The sequence below is a fragment of the Pan paniscus genome, chromosome 7 (assembly GCF_029289425.2).
Source record: "Pan paniscus chromosome 7, NHGRI_mPanPan1-v2.0_pri, whole genome shotgun sequence".
Taxonomy (NCBI): domain Eukaryota; kingdom Metazoa; phylum Chordata; class Mammalia; order Primates; family Hominidae; genus Pan; species Pan paniscus.
Window position 1 is genome coordinate 141,799,242 of NC_073256.2, and position 18,553 is coordinate 141,817,794.

The following is an 18,553-nucleotide window of genomic DNA, read 5'->3' on the forward strand; positions in this document are numbered from 1 at the left end:
GTTCAGCTGGGCTGAATAGCTAAGATGGCTCACTCACATGGCTGACTGGTAGCTCAAATGGGGCTGAGAACCAGAGCACTTTCACACAGCCACTCCAGCATGGTGATCTTCTCACCAGGCAGCTGGCTTTCCCCAGAGTGAATGTCTGAAAAGAAGCAGGCTTGTGGCGTTTTCTGACCTATCCTTGGAAGTCACACAGTATCACTTCCACTGTATTCTACTGGCTATAAGCCAACCCCTAGGGCCAGCCCATATTCAAGGGAAAGGGATATAAACCCCACATCTTAATAGGAGTAATGCCAAAACCTTTGAGGATACGTTTTAGAACCACCAGATAATGTGATTTAAGCTTCTTAATTTGGCCTATAAGCCTATCTATTTCGTGACCTGTAGGTGTATACATGGAGGCTGCCATTGCATCAAGGTAATTTTCCACATGGAAAAATTGCCTCAAAGACATTTACCTTTTGGAATCCAGCTGCTGCATAAAGAAGTCTGATGTATCCTGCTGGAAAGACCAAACGGAGGAGGAGGCCGTAGCCAACAGCCCCAGCTAACTGCCAAACATGCATGACAGCATCTTGGACCATCCAGGCTCAATTGAGCCCCAGATGACAGCATTGGGGTTGAAAGCACTAGCTCTAGACTCAGACTGCCTGGATTTGAGTCCTTATACTGTCATTTATTAGCTGTGTAACCTTGAGCTGATCAACCTTTCCGTGGTTGCCCATCTGTTTAATGGGAATAAGAACATGTTCAGTTTGCTCACCTGTTAAATATAGATAAGGGCATCTGCTTTGTAATGTTATAGTGAAACCAAATAATACATGTAAAGCATTTCAAACAGCACCTGATACATGACAAGCATGCAATAAATACTAGCTATTATTATCTAAATGCCCATGGACCTCTCAAATCTCTACGATTATGTCTTTGGACCCTCATTTGAGAAATGCCCACCTAGCTATCTGTCATTTAATACATGGATGTGTATTAACTGGATCCCCTAACCACTTCCTTCTCTGAACACCTGAATATCCTAAATATGAATGGATGAAGGATCTAGGGATGGAGATAATTTGGGGATCATTTATGGGGCTGTGGAGCAGGTCTAGATGCAGGTGGCAAAGGGGAGTTTCCGAAGAAATATGATGGTGCTGAAGAGGAAATGCTAGCAGGCTGGAGGGGCTACAGAAATGGAAGACAGAAGGAAGGAAAGTCCAGAAGGCAAATTTGGCCTGAGTTCAGCCCAGCCTGTTCTTCGCTTTTAAAGAGGACAACTGTCATACCTCGGTTAACAATCACAGTTTCCTCCTCATGAAAAATTGCTGCTGAATCATCAGTCCATGGTAAGCTGCATCATATAAATACACTCCAGAGTTCCTGGCTTCCCTGTTGCTGGCAGGGCACACAGCTGTTTGCTGCCTGCCATTGATGAAACTTTATACACCCAGCTATTCTGCTTTAAAATTCTTGAAATTGTTGCTTTACCTAGTGGACCCTTTAATCATTTCTTCTGCCCATATTTTTGCAATTTCCTCATTGCACTTCTCATCCATCAAGCTCCTGCCTTAGTATTCTGACCCCTGGAAGGCCTCTGCCCCATCACAGTGGTGATGAATAAATTGTTTCTTCACAATGGAAACCACAAAGTCTTATTAGAACAATTAAAGAAGACTTAAATAAGTGGAGAGAAATACCAATTCAAGATTGAAAAACTCAGTAGTATAAGATGTCAATTCTCCCTAAATGCATTTGTCAGGGTTCTCCAGAGAAACACAACCAACAGGATATAGAAATATATACAGAATGAAATTAATTATGAGGAATTGGCTGGTATGGTTATGGAGGCTGAGAAGTTTCATTATCTGCTGTCTGCAAGCTGAAGGCCCAGGAAAGCTGGTGGTATAATTTAGTCCAATTCTGATAGCCTGAGAACCAGGGGGTCACAAGTGTAAGTCCCAGTCCAAGTCTGAAGGCCTGAGAACCAGGAGCACCAATGTCCAAGAGCTGGAGGAGACAGATGCCTCAGCTCAGGCAGAGGTAGTATTTTTACCCTTCTTCTGCCTTTTTGTTCTATTTCAGCCTTCTGTGTATTAGATGATGCCCACTCACATTGGTGAATGTGAACTTCTTTACTCAGTCTACCAGTTCAGATGCTGATCTCCTCCAGAAATACCCTCGCCAACATACCCAGAAATAATATTTTACCAGTTACCTGGGCATCCCTTGGCCCAGTCAAGTTGACATAAAATCAATCATCACACCAAATTAATCTATAAATTCAGTGTTTGATCCCAATCAAAATCCCAGCTGGGTTTGTGTGTCTATATGTGTGTGTATGGAAATTGTCAAACTGATATGAAAATTCACATTGAAATACAAATAGATATAGCATACCAGAAAGAGGATTGATCCCCTGAGCTTGAATCCTAACTCTAACACCTACCAGCTGTATCAATTCGGACATGTTGCTTATCAATCTAAGCCTTTGTTTTTTTTGTTTGTTTGTTTTTGTTTTGTTTTGATTTTTATGAAAATCTACCTCACAGAATCATAAGGGTAAAATGAGACAATGTATGTTTAAAAAAAGAAAGACACAGTACCTAACATGTAGTAGATGTTCAACAAATGATAGGTAGCATTAAAAGGCCTCAAGATGTGAAAACTAGTGTTAGCAATAGACCGTATATCTAGAAGTGTCAGAGACTAATTCAACTTTAAAGCTAAAAGAAAGAGAACACAACTAGGATCTCTGTTTTCTCAGCTTTCCTTCACTCAACAACCCCTTACATTCTAGCTGTCCAGGTTTCAAAGGAAGAAGTTTGGATACATAAATTTGGGAGTCATCAGCATCCAGGTATCATTTAAAGCTATAAGCTGATCAGGTTGCCACTGGGGTAAAGATAGAGATGAGCAGAGAGTCTGGTCCTGACCCTGGGACTCCTCATCAGTGAGAACTTGTAAGAGGCACATGAGGCAACAAGGTAGAAGGAAAACTGGAGACTGCTGAGGTTTATGGCCTGAAACTATGTTCACCTAATGTAAGACTGGTCATTTTTGTTGTTGGAAACTTGAATGATTTTTGTAACCTTCTCCTTGGCACTTGTCTCTCTTGCTTGAATTGTTTATGATAAGTATACACAATTTAAACAGAAACAAAGAAAGTAACTATGGGATTATTTTGGTCTAAAATACCTGAGAAATCCTAAATAAATCTCAAACAGACAATCTCCTCTTTTGAGTCCTTTGTACTCCTCTACACCATTCATTCAATACGGCTTTTCATCATCACCACTGGGGCACTTCATTTCTAAAGATTTTATCTAGGCTGGGTGTGGTGGCTCATGCCTGTAATCCCAACACTTTGGAAGGCTGAGGCGAGTGGATCAATTAAGGTCAGGAGTCTGAGACCAGCCTGACCAACATGGTGAAACCCCCCTACTAAAAATACAAAAATTAGCTGGGCATGGTGGCAGATGCCTGTAATCCCAGCTACTTGGGACGCTGAGGCAGGAGAATTGCTTGAACCCAGGAGGCAAAGGTTGCAGTGAGCCAAGATCATGCAACTGCACTCCAGCCTGGGCAACAGAGTGAGACTCCGTCACAAAAAACAAAAAACAACAACAAAAAAAGATGTAATCTACCTGCTAAAAAATGCCAAGCACAAGGCAAGACATAGTATTTCATGAAAACAGGATGAAAAATATAAGAAAGGGGCTGTCACTTGGAAACTCAAAACTTCTGTGCTTAATTTCATACTCTATGAGGCTCATGTTTATCTGCCTATAATATCACATTTATATGCAACACCTACAATAACACACCTATATGCAACAAGTCTTTATTCCACACCCAACATAAAAAGTGCATACGTGCACAAATACACAGACAGACACACATACACACACATACACATGCATGTACAGGCACAAACACACAAACAACTACCTGACTCTTCAAGCCACTATTTTGTAACTTTTTCCCCTTCCATGTTGACCTTTGCCTTTGAGGTTGGGGAAGGGTTTTGATTAAAGTAAATATAAGCATAGACATAAAATGCCCTCTCTTCAAACTTTAAAGTCAAATTCTTAGTGAGGCTTTGAAATATTTAGATGTTGCAATAACTATTTTTTTAATTTTTAATTTTCGTGGGTACATAGCAGGTGTATGTATTTATGGGGTACATGAGATGTTTTGAAGCAGGCATGCCATGCTTAATAATTGCATCATGGAAAATGGGGTATGAATCCCTTCAAGCATTTATCCTTTGTGCTATAAATGATCTAATTTTACTCTTTTATTTATTTTAAAATGTACAATTAAATTATTATTGACTATAGTCCCCCTGTTTTGTTATCAAATATTAGGTCTTATTCATTCTTTTGAACTATTTTTTTGTACCCATTAACCATCACTGCCTCCCCTACACACACCCACACTACCCTTCCTAGCCTCTGGTAACCACCCTTCTACTCTCTAGGTCCTGGATTTCAATTGTTTGATTTTTAGATCCCATAAATAAGTGAGAACATGCAATGATTGTCTTTTTGTGCCTGGTTAATCTCACATTATGTTAATAACATAATGACCTCCAGTTCCATTATTGCAAATGACATGATTTCATTCTTTTTTATGGCTGAATAGTACTCCATTGTGTATAAGTACCACATTTTCTTTACCCATTCATCTGTTGATGGACACTTAGGTTGCTTCCAGATCTTGGCTATTGCGAATAGTGCTGCAATAAACATGGGAGTGCAGATATCTCTTCAATATACTGATTTCATTTATTTTGGTTATATACCCAGCAGTGGTATTGCTAGATCATATGGTAGCTCTATTTTTAGTTTCTTGAGGAACCTCTAAACTTTTCTTCATAGTGGTTGTACTAATTTCCATTCCCATCAACAGTGTACAAGGGTTCCCTTTTCTCCATATTCTTGCAAGCACGTGTTATTGCCTGTCTTTTGGATATAAGCCATTTTAACTGGAATGAGATGATATCTCATTGTACTTTTGATTTGCAATTCTCTGATGATCAATGATGTTGAACCTTTTCATATGCCTGTTTGCCATTTGTAGGTCTCCTTTTGAGAAATGTTGCAAGAACTATTTTTGAAAAATGGCTCCACCTTTTGAGCCCAGGAGAAAGGTCAGTGTTTGAAAGACGTTCACTGTTCCTGTTTGTGTTGAAGGGAAAATAAGGTGTCGATACAGATATGCTGAACACCTTTTCCAAGATACTTATCAAATCATCTTCTAAAACATATCTCAATTCAACACATTGACACCCACTCTGTACTGGCTATCACGCTAGGTACTAGGAGCATACAAATAGAAAGATACTTTGTTTAAAGCCAAATTTTCTGTTTAAGGTCTAATATTTTAAATGTTATGAATTACTGCTATTCAATAGTGTCCAATTCTCAGGGTCCAAGGGAACTGTTCTTCCTTGAACCCTTGAAGTTAGAGGTGATCTTGTGGCTTGCTTTGGACAATGAATAGAGACCTGACATATTTCACTTCTGAATATCTGTGCTCAACTATGCAGCTCTCTCATCTCCTACCATGGTGAGATTCACAACATGTGCTGAAATTGATGTTCCATGAAATTCATGAGACCTGGAATAGATAGCCAATATAGGACAGCTTCCCTGGGGATTTTCCTCAACCCACGGCAGACTTTTCATGACAGAGAAATAAACTCTTGTGTGTTATCAGTGTGATTTGGGGATTGCTTCTTACTGCATCAAAACCTCACATATGCCCGGCATGGTGGCTCAAGCCTGTAATCCCAGCACTTTGGGAGGCCAAGGCAGGTGGATCACCTAAGGTCAGGAGTTGGAGACCAGCCTGGCCAACATGGTGAAACCCTGTTTCTACTAAAAATACAAAAAAAATTAAAAATACCAAAAAAAAAAAAACCCCTCACATATGAGGCCGGGTACGGTGGCTCATGCCTGTAATCCTAGCACTTTTGGAGGCCGAGGAGGGTGGATTGCCTGAGCCCAGAAGTTCGAGACCAGCCTGGGCAATGTGGTGAAACCCTGTCTCTACTAAAAATACAAAAAAAAATTAGCCCAGCATGATGGTACACATCTGCAATCACAGCTACTTGGGAGGCTGAGGTATGAGAATTGCTTGAACCCAAAAGGCAGAGGTTGCAGTGAGCCGAGATCGTGCCACTGCACTCCAGCCTGGGTGACAGAGCAAGACTCCATCTCAAAAACAAAACAAAACAAAACTTCACATATGTGATACAGCTCTTCCTTGGCTCTGTTTGTTGTTTTTATGAAGTTGAATGCCTTCCTTTATTCCTGCTATTTCCTTTACCTAAACGGAGGACCTATTTTGGCACTAGGATGTTTGTCTGACCTGATTAGGATACAGAGAGACAGGGTCCTGTTTTCCTCTATCTGGTTTCTGAGTTTTATGTGAGTCTGGAGCCACAGACATAGATTTTCGAGTCAACATTATTAAGGAAGTTATTAAATCCAAACAAGTGGATGTTATTGTCTATGGCAAATGTGTCAATGAAAGCATAACGGGACTTAAGGCAGAGACCTGGGGAACAACAACATTTAAGGGATACACAGTGGAAGAAGAAAGAACCAAAGAAAGAAATGAGATGATACCTCAAGAGAAAAAAAAATTCTGTAGCCACAGAAGCCAAAGGATAATAACATTTCTAGAATTAGTAGTCTAGAGTTACAAAGGCAGCAGCAAAATCAAGTAAATTGAGGACAGAAAGTGCTCATTAGAAATGGTGGATTGAACACATATAATTATGACCATGCTGTTGGAAAATCACACTAGAAGGAATGTAAATGGTTTTTATTATTATTATTATACTTTAAGTTCTAGGGTACATGTGCACAACATGCAGGTTTGTTACATATGTATACACGTGCCATGTTGGTGTGCTGCACCCGTTAACTCATCATTTATTTCTGCTAATACTATCCCTCCCCCCTTCCCCCACCCCACGACAGGCCCTGGTGTGTGATGTTCCCCTCCCTGGGTCCGAGTGTTCTCATTGTTCAATTCCCACCTATGAGTGAGAACAGGCAGTGTTTGGTTTTGTGTCCTTGTGATAGTTTGCTCAGAATGATGGTTTCCAGCTTCATCCATGTCCCTACAAAGGACATGAATTCATCATTTTTTATGGCTGCATAGTATTTCATGGTGTATATGTGCCACATTTGCTTAATCCAGTCTGTCATTGATGGACATTTAGATTGGTTCCAAGTCTTCGCTATTCTGAATCGTGCTGCGATAAACGTATGTGTGCATGTGTCTTTATAGTAGCATGATTTATAATCCTTTGGGTATATACCCAGTAATGGGATGGCTGGGTCAAATGGTATTTCTAGTTCTAGATCCTGGAGGAATCACCACACTGTCTTCCACAATGGTTGAACTAGTTTACAGTCCCACCGACAGTGTAAAAGCATTCCTATTTCTCCACATCCTCTCCAGCACCTGTTGTTTCCTGACTTTTTAATGATCGCCATTCTAACTAGTGTGAGATGGTATCTCATTGTGGTTTTGATTTGCATTTCTCGGATGACCAGTGATGATGAGCATTTTCTCATGTGTCTGTTGTTGACTGCATAAATGCCTTCTTTTGAGAAGTGTCTGTTCATATCCTTCACCCACTTGTTGATGGGGTTGTTTGATTTTTTCTTGTAAACTTGTTTAAGTTCTTTGTAGATTCTGGATATTAGCCCTTTGTCAGATGAGCAGATTGCAAACATTTTATCCCATTCTGTAGGTTGCCTGTTCACTCTGATGGTAGTTTCTTTTGCTGTGCAGAAGCTGTTTAGTTTAATTAGATCCCATTTGTCAATTTTGGCTTTTGTTGCCATTGCTTTTGGTGTTTTAGACATGAAGTCCTTGCCCATGGCTATGTTCTGAATGGTATTGCCTAGGTTTTCTTCTAGGGTTTTTACGGTTTTAGGTCTAACATTTAAGTCTTTAATCCATCTTGAATTAATTTTTGTATAAGGTGTAAGGAAGGGATCCAGTTTCAGCTTTCTACATATGGCTAGCCAGTTTTCCCAGCACCATTTATTAAATAGGGAATCATTTCCCCATTTCTTGTTTTTGTCAGGTTTGTCAAAGATCAGATGGTTGTAGATGTGTGGTGTTATTTCTGAGGCCTCTGTTCTGTTCCATTGGTCTATATCACTGTTTTGGTACCAGTACCATACTATTTTGGTTACTGTAGCCTTGTAGTATTGTTTGAAGTCAGGTAGCGTGATGCCTCCAGCTTTGTTCTTTTGGCTTAGGATTGTCTTGGCAATGAGGGCTCTTTTTTGGTTCCATATGAACTTTAAAGTAGTTTTTTCCAATTCTGTGAAGAAAGTCATTGGTAGCTTGATGGGGATGGCATTGAATCTATAAATTACCTTGGGCAGTATGGCCATTTTCACAATATTGATTCTTCCTATCCATGAGCATGGGATGTTCTTCCATTTGTTTGTGTCCTCTTTTATTTTGTTGAGCAGTGGTTTGTAGTTCTCCTTGAAGAGGTCCTTCACATCCCTTGTAAGTTGGATTCGTAGGTATTTTATTCTCTTTCTAGCAATTGTGAGTGGGAGTTCACTCATGATTTGGCTCTCTGTTTGTCTGTTATTGGTGTATAGAAATGCTTGTGATTTTTGCACATTGATTTTGTATCTGAGACTTTGCTGAAGTTGCTTATCAGCTTAAGGAGACTTTGGGCTGAGATGATGGGGTTTTCTAAATATGCAATCATGTCATCTGCAAACAGGGACAATTTGACTTCCTCTTTTCCTAATTGAATACCCTTTATTTCTTTCTCTTGCCTGATTGTCCTGGACAGAACTTCCAATACTATGTTGCATAGGAGTGGTGAGAGAGGGCATCCCTGTCTTGTGCCAGTTTTCAAAGGGAATGCTTCCAGTTTTTGCCTGTAAGTAGGTTTTTAAAAGACATAGCCTCACAAGCCCAGAGTTAACGAGAGAAGAAATGACAGTAACACATTAACATAAGATGGAAAGCAGATGAAAGAGTGGTCATTAACCTACTGGACCAGAGAATGGTGAAAATTAAGCTGGAATGGAACAACTTAGAGGAAGGTTAATTCAAGCAAAGCCTCAAAACACTGCAGGAATTGGAGGCACCAGGTACCTCTGAAAGTAGAGATACAATTAACCTAAAAACAAAAGAACTATGTTGGGCATGATGACAAGTGCCTGTAGTCCCCTACTGCTTAGGAAACTGAAGAGAGAGGATCACTTGAGCACAAGAATTTGTGAGGTTGAGCCCAGCCTGGTAAACACACTAGAGACTAGTCTCTTAAAAAAAAAAGAAAAAGAACTAGTTGAAGACATCTAAAAGGAATAGTTGTAAGCCCAGATCCCTCCCTCACCCATGACTCTTCCTCAGATCCCAGAAGTCTACATGTTTACTACTAGAGACTCACTGGTCTTAGTGTACCAAGACATCTAGGAGAAAGGAGGCATACCAAAAACAAGGAGATAAGGCCACACTCCCTCATGGATCCCTTGTCACTTTTCTGGTCTGCTTCAAGAACACTGGTAGCCTGGTAGCCATGCTTTTAAAGGACTCCTTTCTGAGCACCCAGTAAGAGTTCAGCCAGACCATCTTACGATGAAGCCCACCAATTAACCAGCCCTGACAATCATAGGGTGTCCAAATAGCTTTTGACTGTCTCAGTGTTTTTGTTTTTGTTTTGAGATGGAGTTTCATTCTTACTACCCAGGCTGGAGTGCAATGGCGCGATCTCAGCTCACTGCAACCTCCGCCTCCCAGGTTCAAGCGATTCTCCTGCCTCAGCCTCCAAAGTAACTGGGATTACAGGCCACTAAGCCTGGCAAGTTTTTGTATTTTTAGTAAAGACTGGGTTTTGCCATGTCAGCCAGGCTGGTCTCAAACTCCTGACCTCAGGTGATCTGCCTGCCTCAGCCTCCCAAAGTGCTAGGATTACAGGCAAAAGCCACTGCACCCGACCGACTGTCACAGTCTTGAATATAAAATATGAGCCAAAAGCCTAAAATCATTAAGCAATTGAAGAAAGCCTCAAAAATGGAAAGACAGAACCAAAATAGCCAATATTGTTTTGAAAAAAGAAACCCTGAGGACACAGGGAGCAAAATAAAACTTTTGAAAATGCATAACATGGAATAACATTTAACATTTAAATAAGGCTGAATGTTAATCTTTGCAAAATAAGAAGAGAAACTGAATCTGTTGAAAAACAGGAATCTCTAAAAAAAGGAACATCCAGAAAATGAAAAAGATTTTTTGAAAATTAGAAATATGAGGCTGGGTGTGGTGGTTCACGCCTATAATCCCAGCACTCTGGGAGGCCGAGGCGGGTGGCTCACCTGAGGCCAAGAGTTCAAAACCAGCCCGGCCAATATGGCGAAACCCTGTCTCTACTAAAAGAACAAAAATTATGCAGGCATGGTGGCACAAGCCTGTAATCCCAGCTACTCAGGAGGCTGAGGCAGAAGAATCATTTGAAACCAGGAGATGGAGGTTTCAGTGAACCCAGATCGTGCCACTGCACTCCAGCCTGGGTGACAGAGCAATTCTCTATCTCAAGGAAAAAAAAAAAAAAAAAAAAAAAAAAAAAAAAAAAAAAATATATATATATATATATATATATATATGTGAGAGTTTGGCTAGGTATGGTAGCTCTTCCTGTAATCCCATCACCTTGGAAGGTTGAATCAGGAGGATCGCTTGAGCCTAGGAGTTTGAGGACCAGCCTGAGCAACATAGGGAGACCCTGTCTCTTAAAAAAATAAAAAAAGCAATTAGCCAGGCCTGGTGGTGGGCACCTGTGGTCCCAGCTATTTGGGAGGCTGAGGTGGGAGGACCACTTGGGGCAGGGAGGTGGAGGCTACAGTAAGCCGTGATTGCTGTACTGCACTCTAGCCTGGGTGACAGAGCAAGACCCTCTCTCAAAAATGAAATTAAATAAATAAATAAGAATATGACAGTCAAAATAAAAAAATGTAGAAAAATGATTAAGATAACATTGAGAAAAAATTCTTTAAAGTAGATAATAGATAATAAAAAGCATAGAAAATGGAAAATAAATGACAAAATCAGAGAATTAGGTCAGGAAGTACAGGATAGTTAAGGAAGATATAACAGTTTTGAAAATGTAAGGGAGAAAATTGTCAAATAAATATTTGAAGGAAAGTTCCCCAAAGTGGAGGTCATTTGTTCTTGTTGTGCAGTGTACAGACCTATGTAAACCTAACCCTAAAGTCCAAAGAAGGTGAGAGGCCAAAGAAAGAGGCTGACAAACCCAGTTTCTTACGAAGAAATCATTTAATAGAGACTTACAAACAGAAGCAATGTCTGTGTCTCAGGCAACTACAAGATGAGATGGTGGATCCCCATACCATTAACCCCAAGACCCAGGGCTTATGTACCCTAGGAGAGAGGTTGTTCAGAAGGGATGTTTAGAACAATTGTAGTATGATAACACCAAGATTGTTTGACCTAGGGGCAGGATTTATAATAAGTACCTGCTCTTACACAAGGAACAATAGATAAATTGGAAATCTTAGACGCTTTCTTGGAATAGGGGCTAATTAGAGGCCAACATGATGGATTAACTTCCAAGATGGAGTTCCTTTAGCCTCCACAGTTCCCAGATTGAGAAGGTCTGCTATGGGCTCAGAAAACTGGATGAAAAAAGAGAAAACCCACTCTAAGTCATGTCATCGTGACATTTCAGATTACTAGGGACAAAGAGAAGATACTAAGTGTCTAGCAGCAAAATCAATGGTGGAAGGCAGATAACTATCAAGGAAAGTTCAAGTAAAAAGTTCCCCTTTAGAATGGTTTCGGACATCTCAACAGCAATGCTAGAAGTCAGAACACAATGGAACTTATTTCCAATCTAGAATTCTATATCCAGCAATCTAGTGTGAGAGCTGATTACAACTTTTTCACATGTCAGAGACTCAAAATATTTATATCTCATGCTTCATATCAGGAAGAACCTGGAAGATGTGCTCCATCAAATTGAAGGAATGAACCAAGAGATTCAGGAAATGAGATCTAAGACAGTAGTGAGGAAAAAAGAATGGATGACAAAGGGAAATTATAGGGCGACAGGCCTAGGAAGCAACCGGGATATGTGGGACCAAGGCAAGGGGAAGTTTTGGGAGGTGTGCCTCTAAGAGATAGACTTAATCAGTTTATCTGATATGTTTGAAAATATTGAATGGAGAGTTACACTCTGTGGGAGTTTGGAGATGAATTAGTAACAGGTTCCTAGAAAACTTGCCAAACAAAAACTGAGGCAATTTTTAACTCTACTAATAAAAATTTCATTACAGAAGAAATACAATACATTAAAAGGTGACAGGTAAACAGTATTTACAGTAGCATAATAACACAGAATGTTGATTTAACCTAAAATTATGATATATCTAAACTGAGCAGACTGGGGAGAGGAAGTATTAGCCTGCTCAGTCTGCTATAATAAAATACCATAGTCTTGGTGGCTTAAGCAACAGAAAGTTATTTACCTGAGTTCTGGAGGCTGTAATGTCCAAGATCAAGGTGCTGTCAAGGTAGGTTTTATTCTGACACCTCTTCTCTTAGCTTATAGACAGCCATCATCTCTCCATGTACTCAAATGGACTTTTTTGTGTGTGCATGTAAACAGGGGGATGTGGTAAGGAGCAAGGAAGCTCTCTGTTATCTCTTCTTTTTGCTGTAGCAAATAACTTAATCTTTAATGGCATATTCCATGAACAACCCCAAAACTATATGGATTAAAATACAGCATTACTTTATATCACACTACAAAGCAAACACCATACCTTGTAAGTTACAATTGATAGTAAGATGGTTTCTAAATTAAGTGATAGGAAACTGAGAAAAAAATGTAATAAAAGAATTTATCAAATATCCAAAGTCACTTTACTTTTTTATATCTTCTGGAGTTCTTTTTCCAGTGAGCTTGTGGATTCTGTGAGTATAGATCATGATATACACTTCTATAAACACTATCAGGCCTATCTTTTTAAAACATTATATGTATTTATTTTTTCCTTTCAATAGCTTTTGGCACATGTGGTTATTAGTTACATGGATAAATGGTATAGTGGTGAAGTAAGGGCTTTTAGTTTACCTGCCACCTGCATGGTATACATCGCGCCCTATAGGTATTTTTTTATTCCTCACCCCCCTCCCATGCTCCCCACTTCTGAGTCTCCAATGTCCATTATGCCTCTCTGTATGTCTTTGTGTATCCATAGCATAGCTCCCACTTATAAGTGAGAACATACAGTATTTGACTTCCCATTCTTGAATTACTTCACGTAAAATAATGGCCTCCAGCTCTATCCAATTTGCTGCAAAAGACATTATTTCATTCTTTTACATGGCATATATATATATGTATACCACATTTTCTTTATCCACTCATGATCACTTAATGGGTACTTAGGCTGATTCCATACCTTTGCAAATGTGAATTGTGCTTTGATAAACATATACATGCAAGTGTCTTTTGTATATGATGACTTCTTTTCCTCTGGGTAGATACCCAGTAGGGGGATTGTTGAATCAAATGGTAGGTCTACTTTTAGTTATTTAAGAAATCTCTGCCCAGGCATGGTGGCTCATGCCTGTAATCCCAGCACTTTGGGAGGCCAAGGCGGGCAGATCATAAGGTCAGGAGTTTGAGACCAGCTTGGCCAGCATAGTGAAACCCCGTCTCTACTAAAAAACACACAAAAATACGAAAATTAGCCAGGCATGGTGGTATGTGCCTGTAGTCCCAGCTACTTGGGAGGCTGAGGCAAGAGAATCGCTTGAACCTGGGAGGTGGAGGTTGCAGTGAGCCAAGATCACGCCACTGCACTCCAGCTTGGGCAACAGAGTGACACTTCGTCTCAAAAATAAAAATAAAAAAGAAATCTCCATACTATTTTCCACAGAGGTTGTACTGATTTACATTCCCATCAATAGAATACAACATTCCCTTTTCACCATATCTGTGCCAATATCTATAGTTTTTTCCCCTTTTAATAATGGCCATTCTGGCTGGGGTAGGATAGTATCTCATTGTGGTTTTAATTTTCATTTCCTTGATGATTAGTGATATTCAGCATTTTTCTTATACGTTTGTTGGCCATTTTTATATCTTCTTTTGAGAGATGTCTATTCATGTCATTTGCCTGCTTTCTGATGAGACTATTGGTTCTTTTCTTGCTGATTTGTTTGAGTTCTTTGTAGAGTCTGAATATTAGTCCTCTGTCAGAGGCACAGTTTGCAGATATTTTCTTCCATTCTTTGGGTTATGTGTTTACCCTGATGATTATTTCCTTCATTGTTCAGCAACTTTTTAGTTTCACTAAGTCCCATTTATTTTTGTTTTGTTGCATTTGCTTTTGGGGTCTTAGTCATAAATTTTTTGCCTAGCCCAATGTCTAGAAGAGTTCTCTCTATGTTTTCTTCTAGAATCTTTATGGTTTCAGGTCTTAGATTTAAGTATTTTATCCATCCTGAGTTGATTTTTGTATATGGTGAGAGATAGGGATCCAGTTTCGTTCTTCTACGTGAGGCTATCCATTTTCCCAGCATCATTTATTGAATAGGATGTCCTTTCCTCAATGTATGTTTTTGTGTGCTTCTCAAAGACCAGTTGGTTGTAAGTATTTGTCTTTATTAATTGGTTCTCTATTCTGTTCCTTTGTTCTATGTATCGACTTTTATACCAATACCATGCTGTTTTGGTTACTATAGCCTTTTGGTATAATTTGAAGTTGGGTAATGTGCTGCCTCCATATTTATTATTTTTGCTTAGGATTGTTTTGGTTATTCAAGCTCTTTATTGGTTTCATATGCATTTTAGGATTGTTTTTTCTAATTCTGAGAAAAATGGTGAGTCTTTAGGGTTTTCTAGGTATATGATGACATCATCAGCAGTAGTAGTTTGACGTCCTCTTTTCCAATTTGTTTGCCCTTTATTTATTTCTCTTGCCTGATTGCTCTGGCTAGGACTTCCAGTACTGTGTTGAATAGAAGTGGTGAAGGTAGGCATCCTTGTCATGTTCCACTTCTCAGGAGGAATGCTTTGAACTTTTCTCCATTCAGTATAACGTTGCCTGTGAGTTTGTCATAGATGGCTTTTATTATTTTGATGTATGTTCCTTCTATGGTTAGTTTGTTAAGGGTTTTTGTTATAAAGCAATGCTGGATTTTATCAAATGCTTTTTCTGCATCTATTGAGATGATCATGTGGTTTTTGTTTTAATTCTGTTTATGTGATGTATCACATCTGTTTACTTGCATAGGTTAAATTATCCCTGGATCCCCTAGTGAAACTCATTTGATCATGGTGTATCATCTTTTTGATGTGCTGTTGGATGCAGTTTGCTAGTATTTTGTTGAGCATTTTTGCATCTGTTTGTATCAGGGATATTGGTCTTTAGTTTTCTTTTTTCGTTATGTCCTTTCCTGGTTTTGGTATTATGGTGACATTGGCTTCATTAATGAGTTAGGAAAGATTCCTTCTTTCTCAATCTTTTGGAATAGTTTCAGCAGAGTTAGTACCAATTCTTCTTTGAATGTCTGGTAGAATTCAGCTGTGAATTCATTTGGCCTGGGCTTTTTTGTTGTTTTTGGCAATTTTTTTATTACTGATCAATCACATTGCTGTTATTGTTCTGTTTAATGTTCCTATTTATTCCTGATTCAATCTAGGAGTGTTTTATGTTTCCAGGAACATATCTATTTTCTCTAGAATTTCTAGTTTGTGTGCATAGAGGTGTTCATAGTAGTCTCAAATTATCTTTTATATATCTGTGGTGTTGGTGGTAATGTCTCCAATTTTATTTCTGATTTAGCTTACTTAAATCCTCTCTTCTTGTTTAATCTAGCTAATGGTCTATTGATTTCATTCATCTTTTCAAATAATCAACTTTTTGTTTCATTTATCTTTTGTATTTTTGTTTCAATTTCATTTAGTTTTACTTTGATCTTTTTATTTATTTTCTTCTGCTAGCTTTGCGTTTGGTTTTTTCTTGTTTCTCTAGTTCCTTGAGGTATGAATTTGTGATCTTTCAGACTTTTTTATGTAGGCATTTGGCACTATAGACTTTCCTCTTAGCACTGCTTTTGCTATATCTCAAAGGTTTTGTTAACTTGTGTCACTATTATCATTCATTTCAAAGATTTCCATCTTGATTCCATTGTTAACCCAAAAGTCATTCAGGATTAGATTGCTTAATTTCCATATATTTGTAAAGTTTTGAGGGTTCCTTTTGGAGTTCATTTTTAGTTTTATTCCACTGTGGTTTGAGAAGATACTTGATATGATTTCAATTTTTTAAATTTATTGAGACTTGTTGTGTGGTCTATTATATGATCTATCTTGGAGAATGTTCCTTGTGCTGATGAGAAGAAGGTATATTCTTCAGCTCTTGGGTAGACTGTCATAAATATATGTTAGGTTCATTTGTTCAAAAGTGTAGTTTAAGTCCAATGTTTCTTTGTTGACTTTCTGCCTTGATGATGTGTCTAGTGCTGTCAGTGGAGTGGAGTGTTGAAGTCTCCCACTATTGTCATGTTGCTGTCTATCTCTTTCTTATGTCCAGTAGTAATTATTTTATGAATCTGGGAGCTCCAGAGTTAGGTGCATATATATTTAGGATTGTAATTTCTTCTTGTTGCATTGATCCTGTTATCATTATACGATGGCTTTCTTTGTCTTTTCTTATTGTTGTTGCTTTAAAGTCTTTTTTTTTTTTTTTTTTGAGACAAGCTCTTGCTCTGTCACCCAGGCTGGAGTACAATGGTACAATCTCAGCTCACTGCAACCTCCACCTCCCATGCTCAAGCAATTCTCCTGTCTCAGCCTCCTAAGTAGCTGGGACTACAGGTGGATGCCACTGCACCCAGCTGAATTTTTGTATTTTCAGTAGAGATGGGGTCTCACCATGTTGTCCAGGCTAAGTCTATTTTACCTGATATAGGAATAGCTTCTCTTGCTTGCTTTTGTTTCCATTTGTGTGGAATATCTTTTTCCATCCCTTTACCTTGAGTTTATAAGAATCCTTATGTGTTGACTGAGTTTCTTGAAGACAGCAGATATTTGGTTTGTGATTTTCTATCTATTCTGCCAATCTGTACCTTTTAAGTGTAGCATTTAGACCACTTATGTTCAATGCTAATATTGAGATGCGAGGTACTGTTCCAGTCATCACGCTGATTGTTACCTAGACATTTTGTTTTCTTCATTGTGTTATTTCTTATAAGCCCTGTGAGTTGCATGCTTTCAAGAGGTTCTACATTTTGTTTCAAGATTTAGAATTCTATTTAGCATTTCTTTTAGGATGGTCTGGTAGTGACAAATTCACTCAGTATATGTTTGTCTAAAAAAGACTTTATTTCTCTTTCATTTATGAAACTTGGTTTTGCTGGACATAAAATTCTTGGCTGATAGTTATTCTGTTTAAGAAGGTTAAAGATAGGACCCCAGTCCCTTCTGGCCTGTAAGGTTTCCCCTGAGAAGTCTGCTGTTAGTCTGATAGGTTTTCCTTTATAAGTTATCTGACGCTTTTATCTCACTGCCCTTAGAACTTTTTCCTTCACATTGACTTTAGATAGCCTAATGACTGTATGCCTTGGTGATATCCTTTTTGCAGTGAATCTCCTAGGAATTATCTAAGCTTCTTGTATTTGGATATCTAAATCTGCAGCAAGGCCAGATAAGTTTTCCTCAATTCTTCCCTCAAATAAGTTTTCCAAATTTTTTTCTCTCTCTTCTCCCTTGGGAACATCAATGATTCTTTGGTTTGGCCAATTTACATAATCCAATATTTCTTGGAGACTTTGTTCATTTCTTTTAACTCTTTTCTCTTTATCTTTGTCTGATTAGGTTAATTCAAAAGCCTTGTCTTCAAGTTTTGAGATTCTTTCTTCTACTTGTCCTAGTGTATTCTTAAAACTTTCTACTGCCTTTAGTAATTCCCTAAATGTGTTTTTCATTTCCAGAAGTTTGGATTGTTTTTTCTTTAAGATATATATCTCTTTAGAAAATTTTTCATTCATATTCTGAATTTTTTAAAATTTCTTTATGCTGGTTGTCACCTTTCTCTTGTATCTCCTTGAATACCTTAATCATCAGCTTTTTAAATTCTTTATCTAGTATTTCAAAGATTTCCTCTTGGTTTGCATCCATTTTTGGAGAGCTAGTGCAATTTTGGGGGGTATTATAGAAACTTGTTTTGTCATATTGCCAGAATTATTTTTCAGTTCCTTCTCATTTGGGTAGACTGTTTCTTGTAATTATTCTTCCCCACCCCCAACCCCACCCCGAGACGGATTCTTGCTCTTCACCTAGGCTAGAGTGCAGTGGTGCAATCTTGGCTTGCTGCAACCTCCACCTCCCAGGTTCAAGTGATTCTCCTGCCTCAGCCTCTCGAGTAGCTAGGATTACAGGTGTGCGCCACCACACGTGGCTAATTTTTTTTGTATTTTTAGTAAAGACAAGGTTTCACCATGTTGGTCAGGCTGATTT